Source organism: Astyanax mexicanus, chromosome 2, assembly GCF_023375975.1.
Source record: "Astyanax mexicanus isolate ESR-SI-001 chromosome 2, AstMex3_surface, whole genome shotgun sequence".
Taxonomy (NCBI): Eukaryota; Metazoa; Chordata; class Actinopteri; order Characiformes; family Acestrorhamphidae; genus Astyanax; species Astyanax mexicanus.
The window spans coordinates 30,114,922-30,128,949 of NC_064409.1; the positions used below are offsets into that span (position 1 = coordinate 30,114,922).

Consider the following 14,028-nt stretch of genomic DNA (forward strand, 5'->3'; position numbering starts at 1 on the left):
AAATGAGTTAGTCAGCCTCTAAGAATAAGCTCTGACTGAGGAAAAGCACCACTACTCACTAATCAGCTGTCAGCTGGCCTGCATCAGGGACAACTACGCATCAGTAGTGGCCATTTGTAAACTCTGAAACAGCTGACAAACACTCTTGCAGTGGAGCTGCCCAGGGTAAGTAAAAAAACAACATTTCTGAAAGCCATGCTTGACTTTGATTGGCCATACTAAATCATTGTTCCAAAACACACACTCCTTTTAGTACTGATGTATCAAACAAACTGGAGGAACAAATGAATACAGATGAAATAACACCCTTCCGTATGTAGGCAGACGAGAAAAAGCCTTGGAGCAACACTGAATTAGCAGGAGAGAGAGGGGTATATTTAACACAGAGAGACCTCCACTCTCACACATTCCATCTGACATATTAAACAAAACCTCTTCAACTCTTTCCCATCTCTCTCTCTCTCTCCCTCTCTCTGCTATGGCTGTATTTGACATCTGGCAGCCATCTTGATTTGAGTAAGCACAGCTTGCCCAGATGGATAACCACGTGACCATATCAACCCTCCTGTGAAAAGCTTAAGCTTTCCACATGTTTGTTACAGGGCAGGCTAGTAGGCATTTCATTCAATGGTAATAGATGGGTTATGGTCACATGACATGACCCCGCCACCTGGCTGACCCATTTTAAAATGACCACCAGATGGCAAAGTGTTTTAACTTGCCAAATGATGCGCAATATGCTAAAATCAAAAGGAATGGATAAATGAAAGCGAATAGAACTGCATTACAGCAAGTGTTATAGAGTACAAGTACAAGTTTGTGAGTTTTTAAAAACTACATAAAGGTTTTGTAAAGCATTAGCACATATACAGATTTATTTAATGACCTTGTATTATGCTTAACAATGACCTTTTCTTTGTTCTCATCCTTTCTGGTTGATATTTTGGTCACTTTTGCATTTTGTCAGTTCTCTCACCATAGAGGTTGCATGAGGCGGTGTCTACAACCCACAAAAGTTACTCAGGTAGTGCAGCTAATCCAGGATGGCACATCAATGCGAGCTGTGGCAAGAAGGTGTGCTGCGTCTGTCAGCACAGTGTCCAGAGCATGGAGCAGATACCAGGAGACAGGCCGGTACACCAAGAGACATGGAGGGGGCCGTAGGAGGGCAACAACACAGCAGCAGGACTGCTACCTCCTGCACGGAGGAACAGGAGGAGCAGTGCATGAACCCTGCAAAATGAACTCGAGCAGGCCACTAATATCCATGTTTCGGTAACGCTTTATAATACAGCCCGCGTTTTAGAGGGTAAGTACCCATTACTTACGGTGTAAGTTCTCTGTATGTACCCTTTACTTACGGTGTAAGTTCTCTGTATGTACCCTTTACTTACGGTGTAAGTTCTCTGTATGAACCAGGGTACATTCAACATACTTACCGGGTCCTACAGGTACTTAACTGTAAGTATAAATAAAGAACACAGAAAGAACCAGGAACAAGAGAGTAACAACTGGGTAACTTTCTGACACTTACCGTGTACTTTACCAAAACATATGGTATAACGTTTCTGTATTTATCAGTTTATTTAAAATACTTATGGGGTTCTCCTAGTACTTAAATGTAGGTACAAATTAATTACCAGGAACAACAGTATAAAAAAACTGGATATGTCATTGCCTGCACTTTCCCTAAATTTCTGGTGCAATATTAATGTATGTATATATATGTGTGTCTTATTTAAACATTTTGTTCATGATAGTTATAAAGGTTTCATTCCAGTCATACCCAAGGGACTTATCATTCTAATATATTTTATTAGTTTGAATAAAAAGATAATGCTGAGATTTCAAAGGGAATTTATTTTTTAATACACAGAAAACACAAGGTTTTATTTTAATGGATAATGGTGGATAGGTTTCCATCTTCAGTCCTTTTCTGCTCGACTCTTCTCACCGTTGTTGCCTTTGTCTTGCTCCTGGAGTCCTGGTGCACACCTTGTCCTGTAAAGCTGCTTTTTATAACCCCTGTTCTAAAAAGAACTTTAAACCCACACTTCACCGAGTTCTACTGTTCTTACTCTGAAAGTATGCAGTACTTACTCTGTAAGTACTCAGAAACAACAGAGAGCGGGCTGTATTATGTAGTGTGCAGTGTTCTGCTGTTCTTACTCTGTAAGTACCCAGTAAGTACTCAGAAACAACAGAGAGCGGGCTGTATTATGTAGTGTGCAGTGTTCTGCAGTTCTTACTCTGTAAGTACCCAGTAAGTACTCAGAAACAACAGAGAGCGGGCTGTATTATGTAGTGTGCAGTGTTCTGCAGTTCTTACTCTGTAAGTACCCAGTAAGTACTCAGAAACAACAGAGAGCGGGCTGTATTATGTAGTGTGCAGTGTTCTGCAGTTCTTACTCTGTAAGTACCCAGTAAGTACTCAGAAACAACAGAGAGCGGGCTGTATTATGTAGTGTGCAGTGTTCTGCAGTTCTTACTCTGTAAGTACCCAGTAAGTACTCAGAAACAACAGAGAGCGGGCTGTATTATGTAGTGTGCAGTGTTCTGCAGTTCTTACTCTGTAAGTACCCAGTAAGTACTCAGAAACAACAGAGAGCGGGCTGTATTATGTAGTGTGCAGTGTTCTGCAGTTCTTACTCTGTAAGTACCCAGTAAGTACTCAGAAACAACAGAGAGCGGGCTGTATTATGTAGTGTGCAGTGTTCTGCAGTTCTTACTCTGTAAGTACCCAGTAAGTACTCAGAAACAACAGAGAGCGGGCTGTATTATGTAGTGTGCAGTGTTCTGCAGTTCTTACTCTGTAAGTACCCAGTAAGTACTCAGAAACAACAGAGAGCGGGCTGTATTATGTAGTGTGCAGTGTTCTGCAGTTCTTACTCTGTAAGTACCCAGTAAGTACTCAGAAACAACAGAGAGCGGGCTGTATTATGTAGTGTGCAGTGTTCTGCAGTTCTTACTCTGTAAGTACATACCACTGAGACCAATTTTTTGTTAAATCTTAATAAAAGCAAAAACAATCTGTACAACAATACATAACATTAAACTTATTTATTTATTTATTTACAATCATCATTGATTATATGTTTCTTTTAGGTAAAATGTTATATTTTTTGTTCTTCTTGATCTTCTTCTTCTTGTGCTTTTCCTTTTTTCGTCTATCAGAAAGCAGGATGCGGAATCTTCTGCCCCTCTCCATCCTGCTTTTGTCCATAAGAAAAAAAAAAGAATAAGTTTACTTTTTAGATGCAATTATATGTATCATTAATTTCAAAGCATGTCACACAAGTTTTTAGCCTTTAGCAAATACTCATTGTGCATTTATAAAGTATATATATATATATATATATATATATATATATATATATACAGTGAGTCCAAGAAGTATTTGATCCCTTGCTGATTTTCTTCGTTGGCCCACTAATAAAGACACTATCCTTCTGCACTTTTAATAGTAGATATATTCTAACATGGAGAGACAGAATATCAAGACAAAAATCCAGAATATAATTTTAAAGAAAATATTTTAATTAATTTGTATTTCAATGAGGAAAATAAGTATTTGATCCCTCTTGCCAAACACACTCAATACTTAGTGGCAAAGCCTTTGTTTGCAAGCACAGCGGTGAGACGTTTGTTGTAGTTAACCACAAGTTTAGCACACACACCAGGGGGAATTTTGTCCCACTCTTCTTTGCAGATCCTCTCTAAATCATGAAGGTTGGTGGGCTGTCGCTTGGCAACTCTGACCTTCAGCTCCCTCCATAGATTTTCGATCGGATTGAGGTCTGGCGACTGGCTGGGCCACTCCATGACCTTAATGTGATTTTTCTTGAGCCAATCCTTTGTTGCCTTTGCTGTATGTTTAGGGTCGTTATCATGTTGGAAGACCCAACCACGGCCCATTTTCAGATCCCTGGCAGAGGGGAGGAGGTTGTCCCTCAGGATTGTGCGGTACATGGCTCCATCCATCTTCCCAGTGATGCGGTGAAGTAGCCCTGTACCCTTGGCAGAGAAACACCCCCAAAACATTATGCTTCCACCTCCATGCTTGACGGTGGGCACAGTGTTCTTGGGGTCATAGGCAGCATTTTTCTTCCTCCACACATGGCGGGTGGAGTTGAGGCCAAAAAGTTCAATTTTGGTCTCGTCTGACCACAAAACCTTCTCCAAATAACTTGGTTCATCTTTCAAATGATCATTGGCATACTTGAGGCGCGCCTCCACATGTGCTCTCTTCAGCAGGGGTACCTTTCGGGCACTGCAGGATGTGAATCCATTGTTGCGCAAAGTGTTGCCAATTGTTTCCTTGCAAACTGTGGTCCCAGCTGCCTTCAGGTCATTTGCTAACTCCTGCCGAGTGGTTGCAGGACAATTCCCGACCGTTCTCAGCATCATTGCCACCCCACGAGGCGAAATCTTCTTTGGAGCACCGGGCCGAGGTCTGTTGATTGTCATGTTATACTCTTTAAACTTTCTGATAATTGCACCAATAGTTGTTACTTTCACATCCAACACCTTACTAATCTTTTTGTAGCCCTTTCCAGCTTTGTGAAGGTCAACAATTCTGACTCTGAGGTCCTGTGACAGCTCTTTGGTTTTACCCATGTTGGAGACTTGAAATCTGTGTGATCTGTCTGATTCTGTGGACAGGTGTTTTTCACACAAGTGATTAGGGAGAACAGGTGGCTTCAGGTCAGGTAACAAGTTGATTGGGAGTGTCTAACTGGTCTGTAAAAGCCAGAACTGCTAATGAATACTAAGGGATCAAATACTTATTTCACTCCATGAAATACAAATCAATTAATATATATTCCTTAGATTTCTTTTCTGGATTTTCTTTTTAATTTTCTGTCTCTCCATGTAAGAATACATCTACCATTAAAAGTATAGAATGATCATGTCTTTATTAGTGGGCCAACGAAGAAAATCAGCAAGGGATCAAATACTTCTTGGACTCACTGTGTATATATATATATATATATATATATATATATATATATATATATATATATATATATATATAAACATACAGTTGGAAGTTTACATACACTCATGGACACAAATGTCATGGAAATGTTTGCAAATACAGATTTACACATGAGTGATCACAAGAATTATGCAAGATAGTTTTGTCACTGGATCAGAAATAATTTAATTAATCAACTGGCCAATAGGAAAGTTATAATAGCATCATGCTTTTTGGCAGTTTTTTTTTTGGCAATAGATACATTAAAAAAGGTAAAGGGAAAATGAAGAGAGTAGGAAAGCTCAGAATTCTGCGGCTGAACCTAAAACTATCAGCTACACTGCTGGAATAAGCAAGGCAACTTTTTAACACTCTGGCCTCAAACATACAGGAAACGTGTATTGTGCTTAAAAGTTGTATCTGTGCAAGGAAACCAACAAATTTAGCGACATCTACTACTTCAGCCAAGAATGATCAAAACTACAACCACACAGACACACGCAAAGGCAATGTGTTGACACGTCTCAGAGGTATAAACTTATATATGTATATACTACGTCTTGTCTCTTGAACCCAATATTGTGAGATGAGTATCTCGTCACACCTTTTGTGAGCAGTGAACACTGCACATACACATTCAGTGTGAAACAGCTTAGCATGGAGCAGCAGCAAAGATGCATTAGTTAACAGCTGTAGTAATTATCTGGCTAATATATCAGATTAATCTGACCACAAACAAACTGCTCCAGACCACAGGGCACCTAAAGAGGACTTGTGATTAGGAAGGTGTTGATAATGTTATGCTTGATCTGTGTATTTCTGCAACTGAAAGTGAGAGAGAATTTAAACGATTTAAACAATAATTTACACATGCACATGGAGACACACACACACCTGAAGGACCTGCAGCCATGTCAGGAACAGATGTTAATTTGTCCACATGTTCCTTCAAAACTGTGCATTCATCATGTAGGAATTTGATTTCCACCTTTAGCTTTGCCACCTCAACTAAAAACAAAAACAAAAGAAAGTACAACATGTTAAGAGTGTAAAACCTTGTGCTGCTTGAGAAAATGTTTTAGGCTAATGGATTAATAAAAGAGTCACACCCCTAATGTATGTATCAAGTTTGCTTTAGTTTAATAAATGGTTTCATTTATAATTACATATAAATTATACAGATGCAGTTAGTCACATTTAAGGGGGAGGGGGGATCACTGTTTGTAAAATGCCTGGATGATGGGGCAAAAATATATACAGTGCCTCAAATAGGGCAGTGCAACAAGATGATATGTTTCATTATGACAATAAAAAAATGTCTATTGTTTAGTATTAAGGTCTATCATCTATATCGTTGCAAAATACAACTTATTTTTTTGTTGCCTGGGTGATGCACCAAGGCTAATAGGATAGAAATGGGATAATAGGACAGCCCTACATCAGGATAGAAATGTTTGATCAAATTGCAAGGCCCTACCTCCGAGTACTATTCAACCCCCTACAGATTTTGCAAGTTAAACAGTCACAATTAACATATAATCGTGAAATATGGCCTATACGTGGCCCTGGACATGTTAAATACACTGTAGCAAAAAAATTATTCTCTGTTAAATTCATTTTGAAACATTTTGAAAAGTTAAAAATGGTCAATTATTATCCAACAATTCAAACCACCAGAATTCTGTGTGGTTCCCTCAAGTTTTAAAATGTATTTGAGCTATTACAAAAAATGAGCTTCACATGCTTGGATTAATTTTTTTTCTGACTACAAAAGCCCCTCCCTAAACAAAAGAACAGCACTCATACATGGTAAGCATGGAAAACACTTGTCACAGATAAAACCCTGGAGGGTCACAAGGCTGGCAAGGGCTATAAAACCCTTTCAATGAGTTGGGCCTTTATGTCTTTGCTGTCGGGAGCATCATCCAGAAGTGGAAGGATTTCGGAGTCCTATAAAACCAAAAAATCAAAATGTTATCCAATACCACCAAGACAGTCTTAAAGAACACATTCCATGGAATGTGTTCTTCAAGACTGTTCTGGTGCCTTGAATAACAATTTGATTTGCTGGTATTATAGGACTTTGAAATGTGGTTTATGCAAAAGCGAACAGACATTTTTCCTAAGTTTGGTATTCAATTACTCCAACATAATACAGTTATATCCTTTGTTACTCATGTCATTAATAGTATAACATGGGTTCTTTAAGACAGTCTTTGTGGAACTGGATAACAATTTAAGTTGCTGGTTTTATAGGACTCTAAATCTGTTTTATGCACAACCGAATAGACATTTTCCTAAGTTTGGTATACCATTACTCCAAAATGATACAGTAATATCCTTTGTTACTCATGCCATTAATGGAATGTATGGAATGTGTTCTTCAAGACTGTCTGAGTGTCATTGGATAACCATTTGATTTGCTGGTTTTATAGGACTCCGAAATGTGGTTTAAGTACAACCGAATAGACATTTTTCCTAAGTTGGGTATCCAATTACTCCAAAATGATACAGTAATATTCTTTGTTACTCAATCTATTATTAGTATGGAATGTTTTCTTTAAGGCTGTCTTGGTAGCATTGGATAACCATTTGATTTGCTGGTTTTATAGGACTTTGAAATGTGGTTTATGCTAAAGCGATTGGACATTTTTTCTTAAGTTTGGTATCCAATTACTCCAAAATGATACAGTAATATTCTTTGTTATTCATGTCATTATTAGTATGGAATGTGTTCTTTAAGGCTGTCTTGGTAGCATTGGATAACAATTTGATTAGATTAGATATTTTTCTCTAAATATATTTTACTCTAAAATTTTACAGTAATATCACTTGACATGAATAACATTAACAGTATGGAATGTCTTCTTCACGGATTTCATTGTCTAATATGATAACAATTAGATTTTTTTTTTGGTTTTATAGCCCCGAAATATCTTTAAAAAAAAAACGAATGGACATTTTTGGTATCAAATTACTCCAAAATGATACGGTAATATCACTTCAAACATTTATCTGGGATATATGAGAAAAAGATCACTAAGAATTTAGTGCTGTGATATGATATTAATTTGATTTGCTTATTTAATAGCTCTTTTTCCAAAACGTTACACTGCTCTACAGATAAGCAGTGGTCTTTCTGGTGTATATTTGTGGATTATCCCTCATTAAATCATGTTTATTTGGGTGTAAAACTAGTCTCTGTTCCATTTTAAGTCTCTGCACGAGAAGCGCCAGTCTCTGCTCCTCCGGGTGCGCTGTGCACGCGGCTACCGTAATACACGGCTTAGACGCGCACTCCAGTTCTCGGTGTAGATAGCGCGACCGAGCGTTTTCTAAGTGCAGATGGCGTGACCGCGATATAATTCCAGTAAGTAACGCTTTACTCATGTCAATGATAGATAGTTAACCTAAACTGATTTTACCTTTTTCCTTTCGTGTCTCCTTTTTTCACGGCTGCTGGCTCCCTCGCTTTGTGCCACTCAGTTTTCCAAACAACTCCTGCGGTCCTGACGTCATTTCCTGCTGCATTCACATTTACTCTCGTAAATGTCTAATTGGCCATAATATATTTTCTTTTAATTTGTTGCTGTCAAACAAAAAGTAATACATGCATATGTGTTTCATAATAACATTTTTGTGGACGATGTTTTGTCAAATACATTATTACGAAAAACAATATTATTGTAATTTTAAGACGATTAAATGTGACAAACATAACAATAATATAGCATAACAAAGCACTTATACCCTTTTAAATAAAACAAAATTTGAATATATAATAATATATATATATATATAGTTAAATATAAAATAATAATAATAATAATAATAATACGTTTTTATTATGATTACTGTAATAATATTATTATTAATATAATTTCATTTTATGCCTTGTTCAAATGATCAAACCCAATACTTAATTAAGTGATATTGTCAAGATGGGTCAACATTTTTTGTATTTATTTTACTAATTATTTATTTAGAAAATGTTTTTTTCTGTTTTACTGTTATTTTATTTACTTTGTAGACTAGTTATAGGTACCTTGGAATTGGTTTGCGACAAAAAAATTTGAAAGCATTACAAGCTAGCAGTATTGCTAAACCTCCCTTCCAGTAGGTGGAGTACTGAGAATTTAAACTTAGTTCACTTGGTTAACTGTTTGTACTACAACACTGGCTGTTAAGCATGGAGCGAGGTAAGGTGGAATATGATATGATACATTAATATTGATATGCATAATAGGGTTTATTGATTTTAAGTCAACATACATAGATGTTACCAATCTTAGCTTAACTAGTTTAAATTATAAATCCTCTAGCCGGTCAACACACAGCTCCTCAGCAACGTTTTTTGCTCTGCTCCCGACAGCATGGATTTGTAGTGATAGCTAGGTAAACTGAAGCTATAGGGTTCATAACAAAATTACTTCAAAGAAAATAACAAGGCTGTCGTGAGTTTTTTTTTTTGTTCAAATACCCTGTTACACCTTAAGTGGCGCATTCCACCTTAAATATTGCTGCAGGAATAGAAAGTATGTTGCGCAATTTAAGGTGGTACTGAGAATGTCCAATAGAGCGGTCTGCTCAAACAAGAAGCAAAATATAAAGCTATTTTTTTTGTGACGGCCATAGGATCGGAAAATGCACCCTTTGAATCCATTAAAAAGTTTCATAGTTAGTAATGTTAGTAGAGTAATATTATTATTATTATTATTATTATTATTATTATTATTATTATTATTAATATTGATCCATGATGGTCTGCTCTACTCATTAATACTTAATAATTACATATTAATTGATAGTTTAACAATACGTCTAGGTCATGTTTATGCAGGATTTTCTTTTTAATATTTACAGTTATGGTATATAGAACTTATAATGATCTGTTTTCCAAAAGCATCTTAACATTAAGAACATCAGACTTAATGATCTTAAACCCAGCCATGATTGTTAGATCCTCAGCTGGTTAATTTGGTTTGCAATTCATTTATGTGTAGATAATCAGGGATTATTTAATTTCAACCTTTCCTTCATTCAGTTTATTATTTTAAATATTGGCTTATTTGGATTGTTTTGTAACATTACAGTATATGAAATGCACTAGACCTGATGGATTTTTAACATAATATCAAATTACATTTAAATATTGTATTGTTATGTTTAGTCTGCAGAAAATATGTTCAGAAAAACACAATGTTTCCTACTATTATTATAACAAATTATCATTCACATATTAATGCAGTAATTTAACTTTGTGTATTTCATACTTATTAATGTATTGTGTTTTATAATAATTTTAATATACTACCATTTTTGAGCTTCTCTTTTTTATAAATGCACTGCTCTTTATTTTACACATCTTTATTATTGTAAAATTTATTTAATCAAACATTTTTTGTAAAATAGTTCGTTCATCCAACATTTATTTAATTATTTAATAAAGTTACATACATTTCTAAATAAAAGTATTTTCAATTAATGATTCAGACATCCTAACTAATATTAAAGTTAAGGGTGCAGTCTTACAATATGAAATATGCACTAATATTAATAATAATACACAACCGTCAAACAACATACCCTTATTTAGTACACATAAGTATCAACAACAAAAAATGTAGTGTTAATAATAATTTAATTCAATAATTATTTTCAGTTCTGATTCAAACTATGTATGTTTATACAGTCTCATATCTATGATCTACAAAATTACTGCACAACAACAAAAAAATGAATGTTAAATAGGTTTTTGACAAAACAGTATATTTTTTGTTTTCATTTACAAATTTCATGAACATTTTTACTCTGTGCCCTAAGATGGAAAGACCAAAAAGACTTCTTCCTCAAAAATATGTGGACAATGAAGAGACAGGTGTGACCAAGGATGAAGCATCAAGACAAGAAAGAAGCAGGTCAAGCAGCCAAGGTGACAGTGGATATTATATAAATTGAAATGCAGCAACCGAATATTATACATCTGCTGTGATTTCTATGGGTTCTATGATATATCTTGCTGGCCATTTTTGACCCATGTTGCACATTAGAGGAGTAGTGATACAAAAAGAGCTTTTATTAAAAAAGTAAGAAAATACAAAATAAAATAAGGATGCACTATGATCCAAAATACTAAATACTGAATGATTAAATTAATTTAAATTTAAATTAATTTATTGTAAACCTGTGTTGCGCATCAAAAGGTTAAAGGTAATGTATTAATAGTTTTGGCTTTGGATAGATATCTATACGAACATGCTTGACTAGTTTCCCTTCTAAGGTAGTCCATTACATATATTGTCACTATAAGACTTTATGTTAAGTATTTTGCTTGGAACTATTGTGATGTAATTCATTACTTATGGTATTTTTTGAAACCAATGTCCCCACCACCATTAGCTAGCCATGACCATTTAGACAAGACTGATCTCTGCACAGGAGGAAACTTTGAAAGGCTGTCCAGGGCATGTAAGGTTAAAAGTAGCTACATAATCCTTCCACTTCTGGATGATGCTCCCGACAGCAAAGACATAAAGGCCCAACTCATTGAAAGGGTTTTATAGCCCTTGCCAGCCTTGTGACCCTCCAAGGTTTTATCTGTGACAAGTGTTTTCCATGCTTACCATGTATGAGTGCTGTTATTTTGTTTAGGGAGGGGCTTTTGTAGTCAGAAAAAAAATTAATCCAAGCATGTGAAGCTCATTGTTTGTAATAGCTCAAATACATTTTAAAACTTGAGGGAACCACACATAATTCTGGTGGTTTGAATTGTTGGATAATAATTGACCATTTTTAACTTTTCAAAATGTTTCAAAATGAATTTAACAGAGAATAATTTTTTTGCTACAGTGTATTTAACATGTCCAGGGCCACGTATAGGCCATATTTCACGATTATATGTTAATTGTGACTGTTTAACTTGCAAAATCTGTAGGGGGTTGAATAGTACTCGGAGGTAGGGCCTTGCAATTTGATCAAACATTTCTATCCTGATGTAGGGCTGTCCTATTATCCCATTTCTATCCTATTAGCCTTGGTGCATCACCCAGGCAACAAAAAAATAAGTTGTATTTTGCAACGATATAGATGATAGACCTTAATACTAAACAATAGACATTTTTTTATTGTCATAATGAAACATATCATCTTGTTGCACTGCCCTATTTGAGGCACTGTATATATTTTTGCCCCATCATCCAGGCATTTTACAAACAGTGATCCCCCCTCCCCCTTAAATGTGACTAACTGCATCTGTATAATTTATATGTAATTATAAATGAAACCATTTATTAAACTAAAGCAAACTTGATACATACATTAGGGGTGTGACTCTTTTATTAATCCATTAGCCTAAAACATTTTCTCAAGCAGCACAAGGTTTTACACTCTTAACATGTTGTACTTTCTTTTGTTTTTGTTTTTAGTTGAGGTGGCAAAGCTAAAGGTGGAAATCAAATTCCTACATGATGAATGCACAGTTTTGAAGGAACATGTGGACAAATTAACATCTGTTCCTGACATGGCTGCAGGTCCTTCAGGTGTGTGTGTGTCTCCATGTGCATGTGTAAATTATTGTTTAAATCGTTTAAATTCTCTCTCACTTTCAGTTGCAGAAATACACAGATCAAGCATAACATTATCAACACCTTCCTAATCACAAGTCCTCTTTAGGTGCCCTGTGGTCTGGAGCAGTTTGTTTGTGGTCAGATTAATCTGATATATTAGCCAGATAATTACTACAGCTGTTAACTAATGCATCTTTGCTGCTGCTCCATGCTAAGCTGTTTCACACTGAATGTGTATGTGCAGTGTTCACTGCTCACAAAAGGTGTGACGAGATACTCATCTCACAATATTGGGTTCAAGAGACAAGACGTAGTATATACATATATAAGTTTATACCTCTGAGACGTGTCAACACATTGCCTTTGCGTGTGTCTGTGTGGTTGTAGTTTTGATCATTCTTGGCTGAAGTAGTAGATGTCGCTAAATTCGTTGGTTTCCTTGCACAGATACAACTTTTAAGCACAATACACGTTTCCTGTATGTTTGAGGCCAGAGTGTTAAAAAGTTGCCTTGCTTATTCCAGCAGTGTAGCTGATAGTTTTAGGTTCAGCCGCAGAATTCTGAGCTTTCCTACTCTCTTCATTTTCCCTTTACCTTTTTTAATGTATCTATTGCCAAAAAAAAACTGCCAAAAAGCATGATGCTATTATAACTTTCCTATTGGCCAGTTGATTAATTAAATTATTTCTGATCCAGTGACAAAACTATCTTGCATAATTTTTGTGATCACTCATGTGTAAATCTGTATTTGCAAACATTTCCATGATATTTGTGTCCATGAGTGTATGTAAACTTCCAACTGTATGTTTATATATATATATATACATATATATACATATATATATATATATATATATATATATATATATATATATATATATATATATATATATATACTTTATAAATGCACAATGAGTATTTGCTAAAGGCTAAAAACTTGTGTGACATGCTTTGAAATTAATGATACATATAATTGCATCTAAAAAGTAAACTTATTCTTTTTTTTTTCTTATGGACAAAAGCAGGATGGAGAGGGGCAGAAGATTCCGCATCCTGCTTTCTGATAGACGAAAAAAAGGAAAAGCACAAGAAGAAGAAGATCAAGAAGAACAAAAAATATAACATTTTACCTAAAAGAAACATATAATCAATGATGATTGTAAATAAATAAATAAATAAGTTTAATGTTATGTATTGTTGTACAGATTGTTTTTGCTTTTATTAAGATTTAACAAAAAATTGGTCTCAGTGGTATGTACTTACAGAGTAAGAACTGCAGAACACTGCACACTACATAATACAGCCTGCTCTCTGTTGTTTCTGAGTACTTACTGGGTACTTACAGAGTAAGAACTGCAGAACACTGCACACTACATAATACAGCCCGCTCTCTGTTGTTTCTGAGTACTTACTGGGTACTTACAGAGTAAGAACTGTAGAACACTGCACACTACATAATACAGCCCGCTCTCTGTTGTTTCTGA

General features: G+C 35.5%; 1 long non-coding RNA gene across 3 annotated transcripts; it reads left to right on the forward strand.

The window, feature by feature from the left end:
• The first annotated feature begins 8,109 nt into the window (after window positions 1-8,109).
• On the forward strand, window positions 8,110-13,746 carry LOC125799133 (uncharacterized). Of its 3 annotated transcripts, none has more exons than XR_007437958.1 (4): window positions 8,110-8,348; window positions 10,802-10,910; window positions 12,403-12,516; window positions 13,570-13,746. It is a non-coding gene; the product is annotated as an uncharacterized LOC125799133 (long non-coding RNA). The 3 variants fall into 3 exon arrangements; XR_007437957.1 differs by lacking the exon at window positions 8,110-8,348 and adding an exon at window positions 9,061-9,177 and having other exon boundaries at window positions 13,567-13,746; XR_007437956.1 differs by lacking the exon at window positions 8,110-8,348 and adding an exon at window positions 9,061-9,177.
• The last annotated feature ends 282 nt before the right edge of the window (window positions 13,747-14,028 follow it).